The sequence below is a fragment of the Meriones unguiculatus genome, chromosome 7, assembly GCF_030254825.1.
Source record: "Meriones unguiculatus strain TT.TT164.6M chromosome 7, Bangor_MerUng_6.1, whole genome shotgun sequence".
Taxonomy (NCBI): Eukaryota; Metazoa; Chordata; class Mammalia; order Rodentia; family Muridae; genus Meriones; species Meriones unguiculatus.
The window spans coordinates 89,350,201-89,363,947 of record NC_083355.1 but is presented as its reverse complement, the minus strand read 5'-3'; the positions used below and the strand labels follow the sequence as shown (position 1 = coordinate 89,363,947).

Sequence of the window (13,747 nt, the reverse complement as noted above, 5' to 3'; positions counted from 1 at the left end):
GTCTCTAAAGACAGTGCAGGGTCTCAGCCATCTTTCCTCTTTATATTTTACTCTCATTTTCTGTGACTTGAATTCAAAGTGAGTTATTCTTAATTACCTTGTATTAGGCCCTCCTAGTTGTCTGTTCCTGTTCCATGCTGTGAGTAGTCCATTAACATGGTCTCCAGAGGCTGAGTTCAAGAGATTTATGATCAACTACCTAAAATTCCCTCCATACTGATTTTTAATGGCTTTCTACTGATAAACAATAACCTAAAGTAAATTAGTTAATTTCTACACCATGGAGATGTTTCCGCTAGGATTCCACTGAACTGTATTTGCTTTTCACCAGCTGTGTGGATAATAATATTTGTTCCACAACTTTTAAGTCGTTAAGAGAATGAAGGGGCTCTGATCTTCCTGTGTTCTCAAATTCCCCTTTTGGCTTAGACAAAGGAGGTTAGGACAAAGACAAATCACCTCACGTCACAGAAACAGCTCAACTAAATATGTAAGTATCAGAAGCCAAGCTGCTTGTGATGTGACGACAGATGAGAACAGAGAGGACACACAGTTCAGGTACACCTCTGCACCAGAAGTCAGACATGAGAACGGCTATCTAATACTGTCATCTTACACTGTTCTCTGACTTATCCACAGGAAGGAGAGAAGAGCCCACTGGAATCAACAAGCATTCCACAACAGTGGCACCTTCCCGCATGGCTCCCATCTTGTACCATCCCAGTCCATCCAGCCAAGGCTGTGCATTGTTTTGGTCTGCACAACTGCACAGATCACCTATGATTTCAGAATCTTGGATCTCTACAAAGTTATGCAGACTCTAAATTTTGTATTTAGCCACAGTGGGTACTGATTCCAGGGTAAGATGAAAAAGCCACACACCCCTCAGGCTCTCCACCTGGGACAGCCATAGCAGCTTCTTTTTAATTCCAACTTTTTTTTTTCTTTCAGACTGGGTTTCTCTGAGTAGCCCTGGCTGTCCTGAAATTTGCTGTGTGGACTAGGCTGGCCTCACACTCAAGATCCTCCTGCCTCTGCTTCCTGAGCACTGGGATTACAGGCGTGCCCCACCACCACCTGGCTATGAAGTAGCTTCCTGAGGGCTCTGCAAAACACTGCAATGGGCTCATCAGACACAAGGGCTAAAAAGTGCAAGGAGCACCCCAGAAGCAGGGGTCCCACTTTGCCCATAGATGCCTGCAACTCTGACTGAGGCCTGACCTAGACAGCAGTCCAGAATGAGCAATCAAATACTCTGAGTTCTGGCTGGGGGAGTCAAAGAGGGGATTTCCCCAGCCCATGTTTCTTTTATTTTTCCTTCTCTTCCCAGGAACTCTCAAAGCATGGCAGGCAGTAGCAAGCACAGTGACCTAAACTCTAAGGAACAGGAACTTTCTCTCTGATGCCTGAACAGGGGCACGCCATCTGTTGCTTTTCCTCCTTGTCCTTCTATGTCTCAGCTCAGAATATGAGCAGTCACAGGAAATACCCCGTCCCATTTTAAAGCCCCCGTTTGTCACCGGGAAACAGATCAGGGGAGCCCTTAGTGAAATGGGGAATACCAGAGAAGCCAGCCCACACCAGCTCATCAACTGACTTGCGGTGAAATCACTACTGTGGACTGAAAATGCATGTCCCTCAGTTTCAACTCTTGGTCCCCACCCGGTGTCACTTCTTCGGAAAATTGTGAAACCTTTAAGGAGCAGAGCCTCACTGGAGCAAGTGGGTCACTGGGGAAGGCGGGCCAGGAGGTTTTAGAGTGAGGTGTGCTTCCTGTCTACTTTGTGCAGCCTGTCCCCCAGTGCACACTCCGGCCACCATGCCTTCTATACCGCACGGCACTGCATCCTCTCAAAGCCAAATAAACGCTTTCCCTTAAGTTGCTTTCCTCGGGCAAAAATTTTGTCACAGTAACAAAACAAATGTAACTCATGCCGATTCAAAGGCAACTCAAGAGAAAAGCTGTATTTTCAAAAAATGGCCAAAGACCCAGACACTGGCTCATTAAAAAAGGATCCTTGATCTTAGTCGATATTAAAAACAAAATAAATCATTACTTACATTGAACTGTAAACTGTGAAACTGTAAAAGTTCCTGAAGACAATATAAAGGCAAAATTTGATAGCCTTGGAATAATAAACCAAAGAGTTTTCTGAACATTTATTCTCAAAACGGTGTAAATTTAAAAAAAAAAAGACAAATCATACTTTTTCAAACTTAAAACTTTCTGCCCTGCAAAAGGACTCTATTAAGAGTATACAAAAATATAGCTGCGTGCGGCCTTATTTTTATAAATATAAATTATAAACACACCTTTAAACCCAGCTCTTAGGAAACAGAAACAGGCAGATCTCTGCAAATTCAAGGCCAGCCTGGTCTATATACAACAACGTACTCCGAATTTGTTTTTAAAAGTCCTCTGATGGGCCAGACCCAGGTGGAATGGCAGAGCCAACCCCACACATTTGTCTTATGACCTCTGCGTGTTAGCTGAAACAACATAAGACACCTCACCCATCCACACACAGCATACATGCATGCATACACACATGTACAAACACAATAAATAAAAAATTTTAAGTTCTCTGAAAACTCCTCCAAGAAATGTTAACAGTCAATTTTAAACTGGGCAAAAGGGACCCAATGGCACTCTTTACAACAGAGGATACACAATCAGTAAACAGATGGTGAAACAAAACATTCACCCATCAGCCATCCGGGACTATTGATATGAAAACCTAAGACATCATTGTATGTCCACAAACATGGCCAAATGACAACACCCTAAGCGTGGACAAGGACACTGAGCGACTAGAACTCACGTATGTTGTTAAAAGAATGTACAATGATGCAGCCATTCAGAAAAATAGTGTGCAAGATCCTGAAATGTTAAACACGGTGACACATACCAGTTTTCTAAATTTATGTGGGAGGATGAGGCAGGAGCATCATTTCAGCCCAGGGGATAAGGCCAATCTAAGCAACATAGTGAGAACTCGTCTTAAATAAATACATTGTGTAACAACCACATAGTCAAATAATCCCAATTCTGGGCAATTATCCAATAGAAATGAAAGTATACCTCTATATAATAAATTTTTGTGGAACTCAAAGCCTGTCACAACCCAATGCCCCTCAGTGGGCCACTGGATAAGCACTCCGAATATCACAACAGGGAGTCCTACAGCTGGGAGGGACCAGCAACCTCACCACTCAGGTGACTCTTAGACAATACACCGAACAAAAGAAACCGGCTTCTATCAATGATCCATACAAATGAAACCTCCTGAAGGGAAAAGTACAGGGAAGAAACAGGATCAGCTGCTGCGGCGGCAGCTGGAGAAGCAACACCTAGAGACTTTGAGCAGGGAAAGGGGAAGCTCTGTTCACAATTACACATCAAGGGATAAGGGCAACTTTATTTCATAATTTTGTTTTTACAACCAGCAACAACCTTCGTACAAGTAACACAAACACTGAACTGAGTTTTACCACAGAAACTGGTTCTAGGGTTAATGGAAAAAGCACAACAAAGTGTTACTGCTGTAAGCTGACTTACGGGACACTTTAAAAGATGCCTTCAGTTTCTTTACAGAACTGGCTGCTCACCCACAAAACCGGGCTGCTGAAGAGCAAGCAGTCCGCATCCCTGGGACCTGGCTCCAGGCTTGGGAGATGCTGGTCTTACAAGCAGGACACCAGATGCAGGAGCTCAGAGACATCCAACACTGTCCACTGTGAGCCATCCCACCTTTGTCTCCAGGGACTCTACACAACTCCTCCACTTCCTCCACAGGAAGCCACACTCACGCACAAGCACACCATGCTGCCTCCAAGATGGGCCGCAAACCAGCTCCCATTCCTGCAATCCTCATGGTAGATCTGATGTTCTCAACCCCATGACCAGACCAAAGGGAGCGCTTGCAACTCCCCTGTAAAGCTCCCGAGAGCCCACCACATGCAAACCACTGGGAAAATTGGTTCCTAAAACATGTCTCTGCAGCCTGTCAAATTATTGCTAGCCCTCCATTACCATGAAGTACTAATTACAGAATTGATTTTTACTTTTTCAAGCAACACCAGGATAAGGCACTAAAAGGGCAGCAAACATGCTACCCGAAGCTTGCTTTCAGTGTGCTCTTCCAACTTCTCATGGACACCCAAATACACACTACACACCTGCAGGAAATACTCACTGATGTGTTACTATGCTTTGTACACTAATAAAATGTAATGGAGCAGCTATGAGTACCTTCCCCTTTCTCCCATTATTCTCTCTCCCAAAGGTTTCCAATGCCAGAACCTACGGCTATGGAAAGCTCTCCCTCCTTCCTTCTTCTGACCACGGCTACTGAGCTCATTTTTAATTCTCTGAGGAAAATTCTACCAAATACATGCTGGAAGGTGTGGGGGGGGGGTACAGAATACACTAAGATTCCCAATAACACTATTCTCACAAAGTCATGCCAGAATAATTAAATAATTCAGTTGCAAACATAAGGAACAGCTATTCTGAAGTAGGAGTGGCCGCTTCTTGGTGTGGACCCTGCTAAAGACCTGCACAGGGACAGGTGAGCCAAGCCTAACTGCATGCTACAGCACTCTCCAGACAGAGGCGTTTCTACAGTCCTGTTAGACCCGGGGCTGGGGCTTTCTAAAGTATGCTCCTTGAAGGCCGTGGCTTCCTCCACATGGACAAAATCAGTAAGAATTAGAAAGCGAACTGCTCTACTTCAACTCTACATTTTCTATCTAAGCCACCTACAGAGTGCCCACCACTCTGGGCCACCGCAACATCTATGTGGTTATCCTGCAAACAACTGGATTTCCTCCCCCCCCCCCCCAACAAGGGTGTGTGTGTGTGCAGGTTCCTCACAAGCCAGAAAACATCAGTTCCCCTGGGGTGGAGTTATATGCGGTTGTGAGCTGTCCCTTATGTGTTTGGAAACTGAACTCGGGTGCTTGGCACTTAACCACAGAGCCATCTCTCCAGGCCCCGAACTGGATTTTCTTAGGCAGAATCCACTTTCTGGTTAACTTCGAGGTTCATACAAGCTTACCCTGGGAGAAGGCTCAGCTCTGCCAAATTTTTACAGCTCATTTGTGTTTGCATTATCAATGGTTCTCCTTTGTAGTTTTAATTAAACTGATTAACATAATCTTCACGTCTGCATGGGGAGCTGTGTGGGTGGCATGTTTCAGTGGACAGAAAGCAACCCAGAGAATGAAAGCTCCTCTGTACAGGACAGTCCCCCACACACTTGCCAGGGCAGCTGTGATCCAATTGCAACCCCTTCTGGCACAGGCCCAGCAGGTGCAATTCTAATCTTAACATGGTTCCTGACCTGTGAAAGTGTGACTTACAATGACACAAACATGACCTGAATTCACAACTGTCCTTTCCACTGTGATCTTGGTCGGGGCTTGTGTGTGTTGGTGATGCTCCCTCTGATTGGCAGCAGTCGCTCATGCAGGTAGACTTGTGTTTCAGGGTGCACTGGGCGAAGCCTTCAACAGACTGGTGAAGAAGGACATGGTGGATTGCCCTTGGCTTGCCGTGAGGTGGAGGGGCACTTGACTAAGTTCATCTCGTTTCTCACAACAGTTTAAAGCTCTATGACTTTCTCCCTCACACCAATAAATGTGCTCGTTTTGAAAGCTGGCTCTGACAGGTTCCGCTCTCAAGCTTCTTTCCATCCTGTTACTTTGGCCACACAACCCAACTCCTCAGTCTTTCAAAGTGCAATCCAGGAAGGGAGTCCCGGAACCATCACCCTATCTCTGTGACAAACTGCCACAAGCACCCCTCAAGTCCTGCTACCTTCCTCCCATACCTACTTTACTATGGAAGCCTGGAAGTAACGCAAGAAAACAGGAATCAGAAAAACAGGCAAACAAGTCTTTCTGAGACTGTCTATTTCTAAAATGCACACATTTCTACTTCACTTGGTTTTCTCTTGGTTATTATGAAATCCATAACCACTATTGACAGTGACCAATGAGATCATTTAGTGATCAATATGAATTTGATAAAAAAAAAACTTTACTTTTACACTTATGTAACAAAGGCAATGGTGTCATTAGAAAAGTTAACACCCATTTAAAGTAGCGATTAGACAATGTAGCAAAATGATTGTTAATAATTAATACTGATTCATGATTATTAATACTGCAGTTATTTCTTACCCGCTATTATAAAAATAAGTAACACAAAAAGCCGTTAAAACTTTAATAAGCCTTAAACACTGGGGCTTATTAAATAAAACACTTAAAATAGGTACCACAGGAATTGCCCACAGTTTTAATCCTGGCACTCAAGAGGCAGAGGCTGGGGGAGCACTGTGATTCAGGCCCAACCTGGTCTAACACAGCAAATTCCAGGCCATCCAGGGCCACACAGAATCAATCAGCAACAGAAAATTAACGCTGGCCTATGCAATAGCAATGAAGAGAAACGCTAGTTTCGTATGACAATTAAAAGTATTGTCCCCAAAAGGAGAGAAAATGTTCCTATAGATAATACAATCAAAAGAGAAGACCATCGTCGAAATGTGGGTTTGGGGCCAGGCACAGTGGTAGAGGGCTTGCCCAGCATGTGTGGAGCCCTAAGTCTGATTCTCCAGCATGGAGAGCTACAAAACAACCAACAACAACAACAACAACAACAACAACACACACACACAAATACTGAACAATCAAATAACAATAAGGCCTCTAAATTTGGTTCTTGTGAACAATACAAAACAGTTCCTTAAAAACTAGCTGGTCTGAGGCCAGAGAGATAGCTCAATGGTTACAAGTACTTGCTGCTCTTTCAGAGAACCTGAGTTCAGTTCCCAGCACTCAATTCATGGCTCACAGATATCTATAGCTATAATTCAAGGGGATCCAAGGACAGACAGACAGACACATACACACTTACTGAAAAATAAAATAAATTCTTAAAAAAAAAAAAAGGCTGCCCTGCCTGAGACTATAAATACCCAGTTAGTCAAGGTGGTAGTGAGCACTGAGCAAAACAAATGCCAATCTTGAAAACAGACATTTAATTTGGTTGGTAATAAATACAAATCTCTACTTGAGGCACTATTTTCAGGGTTAAGTAAACAAAATGTAATATAACCCTGCTAAGAGGACATAATTAGAAGAATGAATTTTATTATCTCTGCCTCCAAGCAGGTTCTACTAATGCTGTTGTTTGTCCCAGCAAATGAAGAGCAGCCTGGGGACTGTCCCAGTTTCTCTGAGAGTTATCAGCTGAAGCTAATGTTTCCTGAGACAGAGGTCTGCTTTGTTGGGTACTTGAGCTGCCCAGTGCCCTTGCGACTTCCTCAAACACTGTTCAGTGGGCAGAGGGGAGCACGGAGACCGCCAGCTCTGAGATGTCACTGGAGTATCCTTGGAGAGCCCCCAGCTGGCAGCACTGTACTTCACTGAGGTCAAAACCACAGTGGACTCCCCAGCAAAGGGAAAGGTGAGTTCCAGCTTAAAGCCTAACAACAAAGAGTCGCTTGCTCTGGGAACTTGCTCTGGTTCTTCCTGTCTTGTCTGTCTTCAAATACCCAAGTAGCATGGGACCTTGGGCTTCCATTCTTGCAGGCAACATGGGGCTCCCCCTTCTCCCCTAAATCACTTTAGGACTGGCCAGATTATCAGGATAGTGGAGTATTTGCTGTCTGCTTCAATTCAGTACATATGAGAACACTAAGAAGCCACCACTCAGAAGGCTGACTGGTTCCCACGTCACACCTGTTGCTTACTGCACTATCAGGGGAGAAAACTCAAATACTAGAAAGCCCAGAGGGTATCATAGGTCAAACCCCATAACAGAGCTAACAAAAATAAAATAAAATACCCATCGAAATCAGACCAATGGAATCAATTTGATTTTTCCATTTTAACAACCACTACCAGGCCAGCAGGGTCTCATTGTGCAGCCCACCAACCCAAGTGCTGGCCCGGGTTCACTTCAACTTCTTAGACTCTGATTAAGTTTCTTAGCTCCTCCCACGTCAGCTAAGTAGAACAAGAGTACATAAATATGGTGTCTTCTACCTGATGCCACATATGCATACCAAGTTTTCAGTCTTGGTCTGCACTTCCTACCACTTGCTTCATGATAAAAGGTTATCAAAAGTTCGTGCAATTTGCAATAGCAATGCTGTTTTGTTAAGGAAGGCATACCTTAAAAAAGTTTTCACCAAAGCACTAGATACAGACTGTGACCTAACACATGCTTAACCTGATCATCAGAAAGGGAGCAAATTCTCGGAGTGCTTCAAATCTCCACTTATAAAACGACCTTGGGCTGAGTGTGTCAACAGCAAAGCATGTGTTAAACGTCAATTCAGGTCACCAACAATAAAGCCCAAACCATGAAGTCTCCAGAAGGAAATAGTGCAGGATGTTTACAGGCCAAGAATGGTATCCGAAGAAAGCAACAAATTCAGGATAAGAAAATATGCTTCCTAAGACACAAAATTAGTATCCGTGAAAAAAAAAGAAAAAAAAAGATAGCATATTAAAAACTTTGTCAGGGCTGGAGAGATGGCTCAGTGGTTAAGAGCACTGCCTGCTCTTCCAAAGGACCCAGGTTCAGTTCCCAGCACCCATATGGCAGCTCGTAACTGTCTATAATGTCAATTCCAAGGGATGACACCTTCAGATTTTCACATTAATGCACATAAAATAAAATTAAATAAAAACTGTGTCATTAAGCCACACGGCATACACGGTACGAGACAGCTGGAAGAGATGGATATGAACCTCAATCTCAAAAGATGAGAATGTGTATCCACAAAGTTTAAGGAACCCACAACTTCAGTGGTGCAATACCCATTGTTCCATGTGCTGGGGGGTAGGAGAACAGGGGACAGAGGGATGCTGGCCACTCTCTCCTGTGAAGAACGAAGGCCTGGAGACTGGAGTGGAAGAGACACTCAACTACGTGATGACAGCAAGGAAAGCGGCTTAGACTTGGCACAGTCTGAGCTGTCTTTCAAGACATGCACTTTGCAGAGTGCTAGTCAGTCTCCACTGAAAAAAAACTCATGAAGATGGCAGTTCTGACAGCTTTTTAGGCCACTTTCAAAAGAACTTCTGCTCAACCGTAATGCCAGAGCAATGATTCTTATTCAAATTTACTCAATTCTCTAAACCAAGAAATGTAAGGTTGTTTGGATGGAAGATAGATTTTACTTTAAAAACTAGATTCATAACACATCTTGGGCATTCTGCCTTGTCTAAAAATAACTCTTCTACAATAATAGGCTAACACTGTAAGGATACAAAGTAATAGAAAATGTCAAAGTTGCCAATAATTATTAAAGTTGTTCGGCCAGAATTCCTTAGCTGTGATTTTACATAATTACACATTTGGTTCTGTCTAGACATGCTGTTGAGTTGGATTCATAACACATACCACCCTACCCCAGTGCTGGCAGACCAGAGTATAATACAGGGCTGTCCAGCGCAGTTCTCAGGACAGGAGAGCGAAGAGAGCGAAGAGAGCTGAATACTTCATATACAGATGCCAACGACTCACAATGAAATGGAGAGATGTCCAACCCAGAGCCACATTATACACCGTGGCAAGCGCTCGACCTCTAAACCACGGACCCACTCTGCACTGTGCCATACCTACTGCAAGTTGTTCCTGATGAACCTCGCAGTGTGTCCCAACATCCTTACCCCTCCTGCATCCCAAAGTCTGTGAGACTGTGCAGAGCCTGACTGGTTATTTCACAGATCAGTAGAAGGATCTAAAACTGTCTCGGGGGACTGCTGGAAGCTGTTTAGACTGAGCTGCCACTTGGAAAATGATACCACATGTTAAATAAAATAATTTCCTTTCTTCCCTTAAGCAGTACAAAGAGAAAAGAAGCACATGATTCTAAGCACTGACACAACAGTAAATGGAGAAGTTTTGATCAGAGTAGCTAAGACAGGCAATGCTACAAACAGAAAGGACATGTGACAAGCAAAATTATTTTAGAATAAAACTGGAGTGGCATCCAGCTGCTTTATAGAAGAGGAGGGGCAACATTAATACTGGGCAGGACAGGGTGCAACAAGAAAAACAACAGAACAAAGTAGTTAAGGCATACTAAAGGCAAACAGATGTGAGTTCAAATTCTGGCTCAGCACCACGTCCGCTGTGTGAGTTGCAGAAACCATCTGCCTTCTTACCAATCAACATCCACAGGAGACGCGCTTAGTAAAGTCCAGGCACACGTCAAGTGATAATGTCCACTGTGGCTATGACAGTCAGCAGGAAATTTCTCAATAAGGGTTTGGAATTATCCAAATCGATGATATACAAGAAGCAAATATAATAACAAGCATCATACCAATTAGGAGTTCAATAACACGGGAATATAAAGAATCTTAAGTTCTTCCTCTTCCTCTCTAAGTATTCTGAGGAACGAGAAAAAAAAAAAACAGAAGAACCCATTGCCATCTACTATTGCTGCCAACTGCTCACTTGATCAAATAAGGGCACAGGCAAACACAGCAAAGATCAAAGTAAACAACTCCAGGTAAAGGTCCAGAGGCGCCAGCAGCCCCGCCTACCTGGAATTCACCTTCCTGCAGTTTCTCTACAGCAGTTTTCTGGGCAGCCTGCAACCATCTGAAAAGTACCTGTACAGGATAAAAACAGGGATTTAGCATGGGGCTGAGAACGAGAGGGCAGTCGGTCTCACTGTCTGAACAGGAACCAGGAGGCATCTAGCAAGTTCTCTGTGGGTCTTGTCAAACGTTGACGTGAACAAAGGTGATTCCTGCAAGAGCCTCCAGGACAATGTGAAGCAGGCACCCTCAGGGCATGCCTAGTCTCAGCACAGGATTCCAAATCTTCACAGGAAAAGGCAGATCAAGGGGACTGACTAGCCAGGGTGACACCAAGGAGAAGCACCGATGTGCTCTGTCGAGACTCAATCTTCAACACAGCGCTGGCAGGCCATTTTGTTACTGGTGGGAAAGTTTCTTCCTGAACTTTACTGCCATCACTGTGCTCTTTGGATGATCTGCATATAAGACAAAACGCCCTACAGACTTTGCTCCAACCAGACGTACTTTCTTCTTCTTCTTTTTTTCCCCCACCAAAACACAGGGCTTCACAATGAAGTCCTGGCTGGCATTGAGCTCAATTCACAGGCCAGGCTGGCCTTGAACTTGATCTGCCTCCTTCTGCCTCCCAAGTGCTGGGATTAAAGGCATCCACCACCAAGTTAAGTGTCTTTTTACCTATGCAGGGCAGCTCTAAGCCCATCTTCTCTGAGATGAGTCCTTGGTGAAGGGTGGACAGAGACACTCCTACAGGAAAGCTGACTTATAACACCTACGGGAGGTTCTGATAAAAACACCCATACACAAAACATACTGGCATCAACCACTTCCAGACTGCCGGTGAACTGATAGGATCAGCAGGATCTTCCGTCCCCAAAGTTCTCCCCATTCCCTCCTGTATAGTCCCCAAGACCCCAAGCCACATACACATGTCTCACTTCAGAGGAGTGACGGGGGTCTTTCGGTTGTTCTGCTTCTGCCAATGCCTGCCCTCTTCCTTTTATCTCTACATCACTTCCATCAATGTAATCCCATCTTTGTGGTACATTATGTACCCTGGGTCGGGTCCATTCCTCCTCTAAATTGTATCAAGGTCATCCTGTATGCATCTTTAATCTCCGTAACACCCACGGCTCTGTGAGTGACTCTAAGATGGCCCTCTAGAGGTTACAGAGTTCCAGATACTACTGCATGCCTGCTCTAGGCTAAATGGTCTGAGAAACTGGACCCCTTGTCACCACAACTGTAGCAGAAACTGGCTGGCCAATATATCTTAGACTGAAAAGGGGAAATGGTGACTTCAGCTCCAGGGAGTTCAGAAGTGAATTACAGGTAGAATTTTGCTCCACTAATCTTCCTAAAAGAAAAGCCAAGCCCTTTAACATGTTCACAGAGAAAACAAGAGCCAGGTTTGCTGTGCGTCCTCATTGCACTAGAGCTAGAACCTGGGAAGGGTCTCAGTTTTCTTCTCCATCCTTCCATACAATCTGTGCACAACTGAACCTAAAATCAAAACACCGGTAGTTCAGTGTCCCTGTGACATCACCCACAGGAAGGACACCGCTGTTCTGCACCAACCACCACTCTGACACCAACAAACATCCGGATGAACATCTACCTCAGGCCTCAGCCTAAGAGGGAAGCAGCTGCCTTGTCATGGCCTTTCTTTATCAATCACATTTAAAGATAGGCTATTAAGAAAGGCCTTGGCAGCCAGTCCTGATGAGACCTGATAGGCTAGGGTCAGATGGAAGGGGAGGAGGACCTCCCCTATCAGTGGACTGGGGGAGGGGCATGGGAGCAAAGGAGGGAGGGAGGGCGGGATTGGGAGGGAACGAGGAAGGGGAAGACAGCTGGGATTCAAAGTGCATAAACTGTAATAAGTTGAAAAAATTAAATAAAATCAGAAAGGCCTTGGCTACTATTCAAGGGAAATATCACTATCTAAAGCAGAAATGACTTCAATCTTCCCAAAGCAAGTCTCTCGACCCATTTTCCATTTGAAATCCCAATGATGACAATCCGTGCTGTGCTTGTTCTGACGGTCTGAGGGCATTTGGAACACAGGGTTCTGGTGTCACAGCAAGGCACTTGAAAGGGGCCAGTGCCTCAAAGCACAGCTGGCCCCACGGCTTCGTGGCTCAGGTGTGCCAGAAAGCCCAGCAGGTCAGAAGCAGGAGTCACAGGCTAAGCAGCTGACCTGATTAGCCAGGCACTAACCACAGAGAAGGTAGCTGATAGCAAACCCCAAGCCCCAGGAGAAGACTATATTCAACAAAGACCTGCACAACACAAGCCCACACCCAGCCTGGGCTTCAACCAGCAGCGAAGTCACTTCCTACAATGAGCTCACTGAGTAACAATGAGCAATTACACACAGAAATTATACCTAGACGGTGCTAGAATCATAATCACTGGGAACTGAAGTTCCCAGCAAAAACCACACCTATGTTAAAGATTCTACAAGGCTGAGTGACTGATTTGAACTGACTGGAGGGAGTTGGAATGTTGTAGAACCAGAACCAAATTTTCTTGGACTATTTTTGGTGCTCTTAACAATCATTCACTCTATCTTACAAAACATCCAACTTTGAGAAGGTACCAACAGACTGCTAGCTCCTACAAACACCAAGCTGAGGATCCACTAAGCAGCATCTGAGGCCTATAGTAAAACTGTCCTGCTTGGTGGGACACACCCACCTCATGTTCACCAGTGCAATTGACGAGGTACCTGCATTTATGGCTTTTGTTCCGTGGCCCACATGAACTTTATGAGAACATGCTGCTGCTGCAGGGTGACCTAGATCCACATCCAGATCACGGCCACTCAGATTTAGCGTTTTTCTCTTTGATGAGAGCCATGCTTTATGTAGACCCCACATGACAACAGCTAGAAGCTTAGCATGTGCTTGGAATTTAACATAAGGATTTCATGTAAGAGTCTCAATTACCCTTTGATACACTACAAATCTCCAAGAAATCACCACCCTCTCTAACGGAACAGTATCACACCCACAGGATCGGCATCAGGCTGACATACTAAGTTCTTAGATGTCTGAGTGGTCCACAGCAACTGAGTGATAAAATCGACAGGTACTATTACCACAACCCCTGTGGTGGCTGGTGTTGTTACTGCTGAATGACAACAACAAAGGAACAAAGTAAAAGGCACAAGGGA

General features: G+C 44.6%; 1 protein-coding gene across 12 annotated transcripts in view; it reads right to left on the bottom strand.

Annotated features, from left to right (window-relative positions):
- Positions 1 to 13,747, bottom strand: part of Sipa1l1 (signal induced proliferation associated 1 like 1) — a 290,762-nt gene that overhangs the window by 187,306 nt on the left and 89,709 nt on the right. For 10 of the 12 annotated variants that reach the window (XM_021653798.2, XM_021653855.2, XM_021653864.2 and 7 more), the window contains one exon: positions 10,573 to 10,641. The exons of the other annotated variants lie outside the window; for them this stretch is intronic. The gene's annotated coding sequence lies outside the window, so the exon portion shown is untranslated. The remainder of the gene's footprint in view (positions 1 to 10,572; positions 10,642 to 13,747) is intronic. 12 annotated transcript variants of the gene reach the window in all.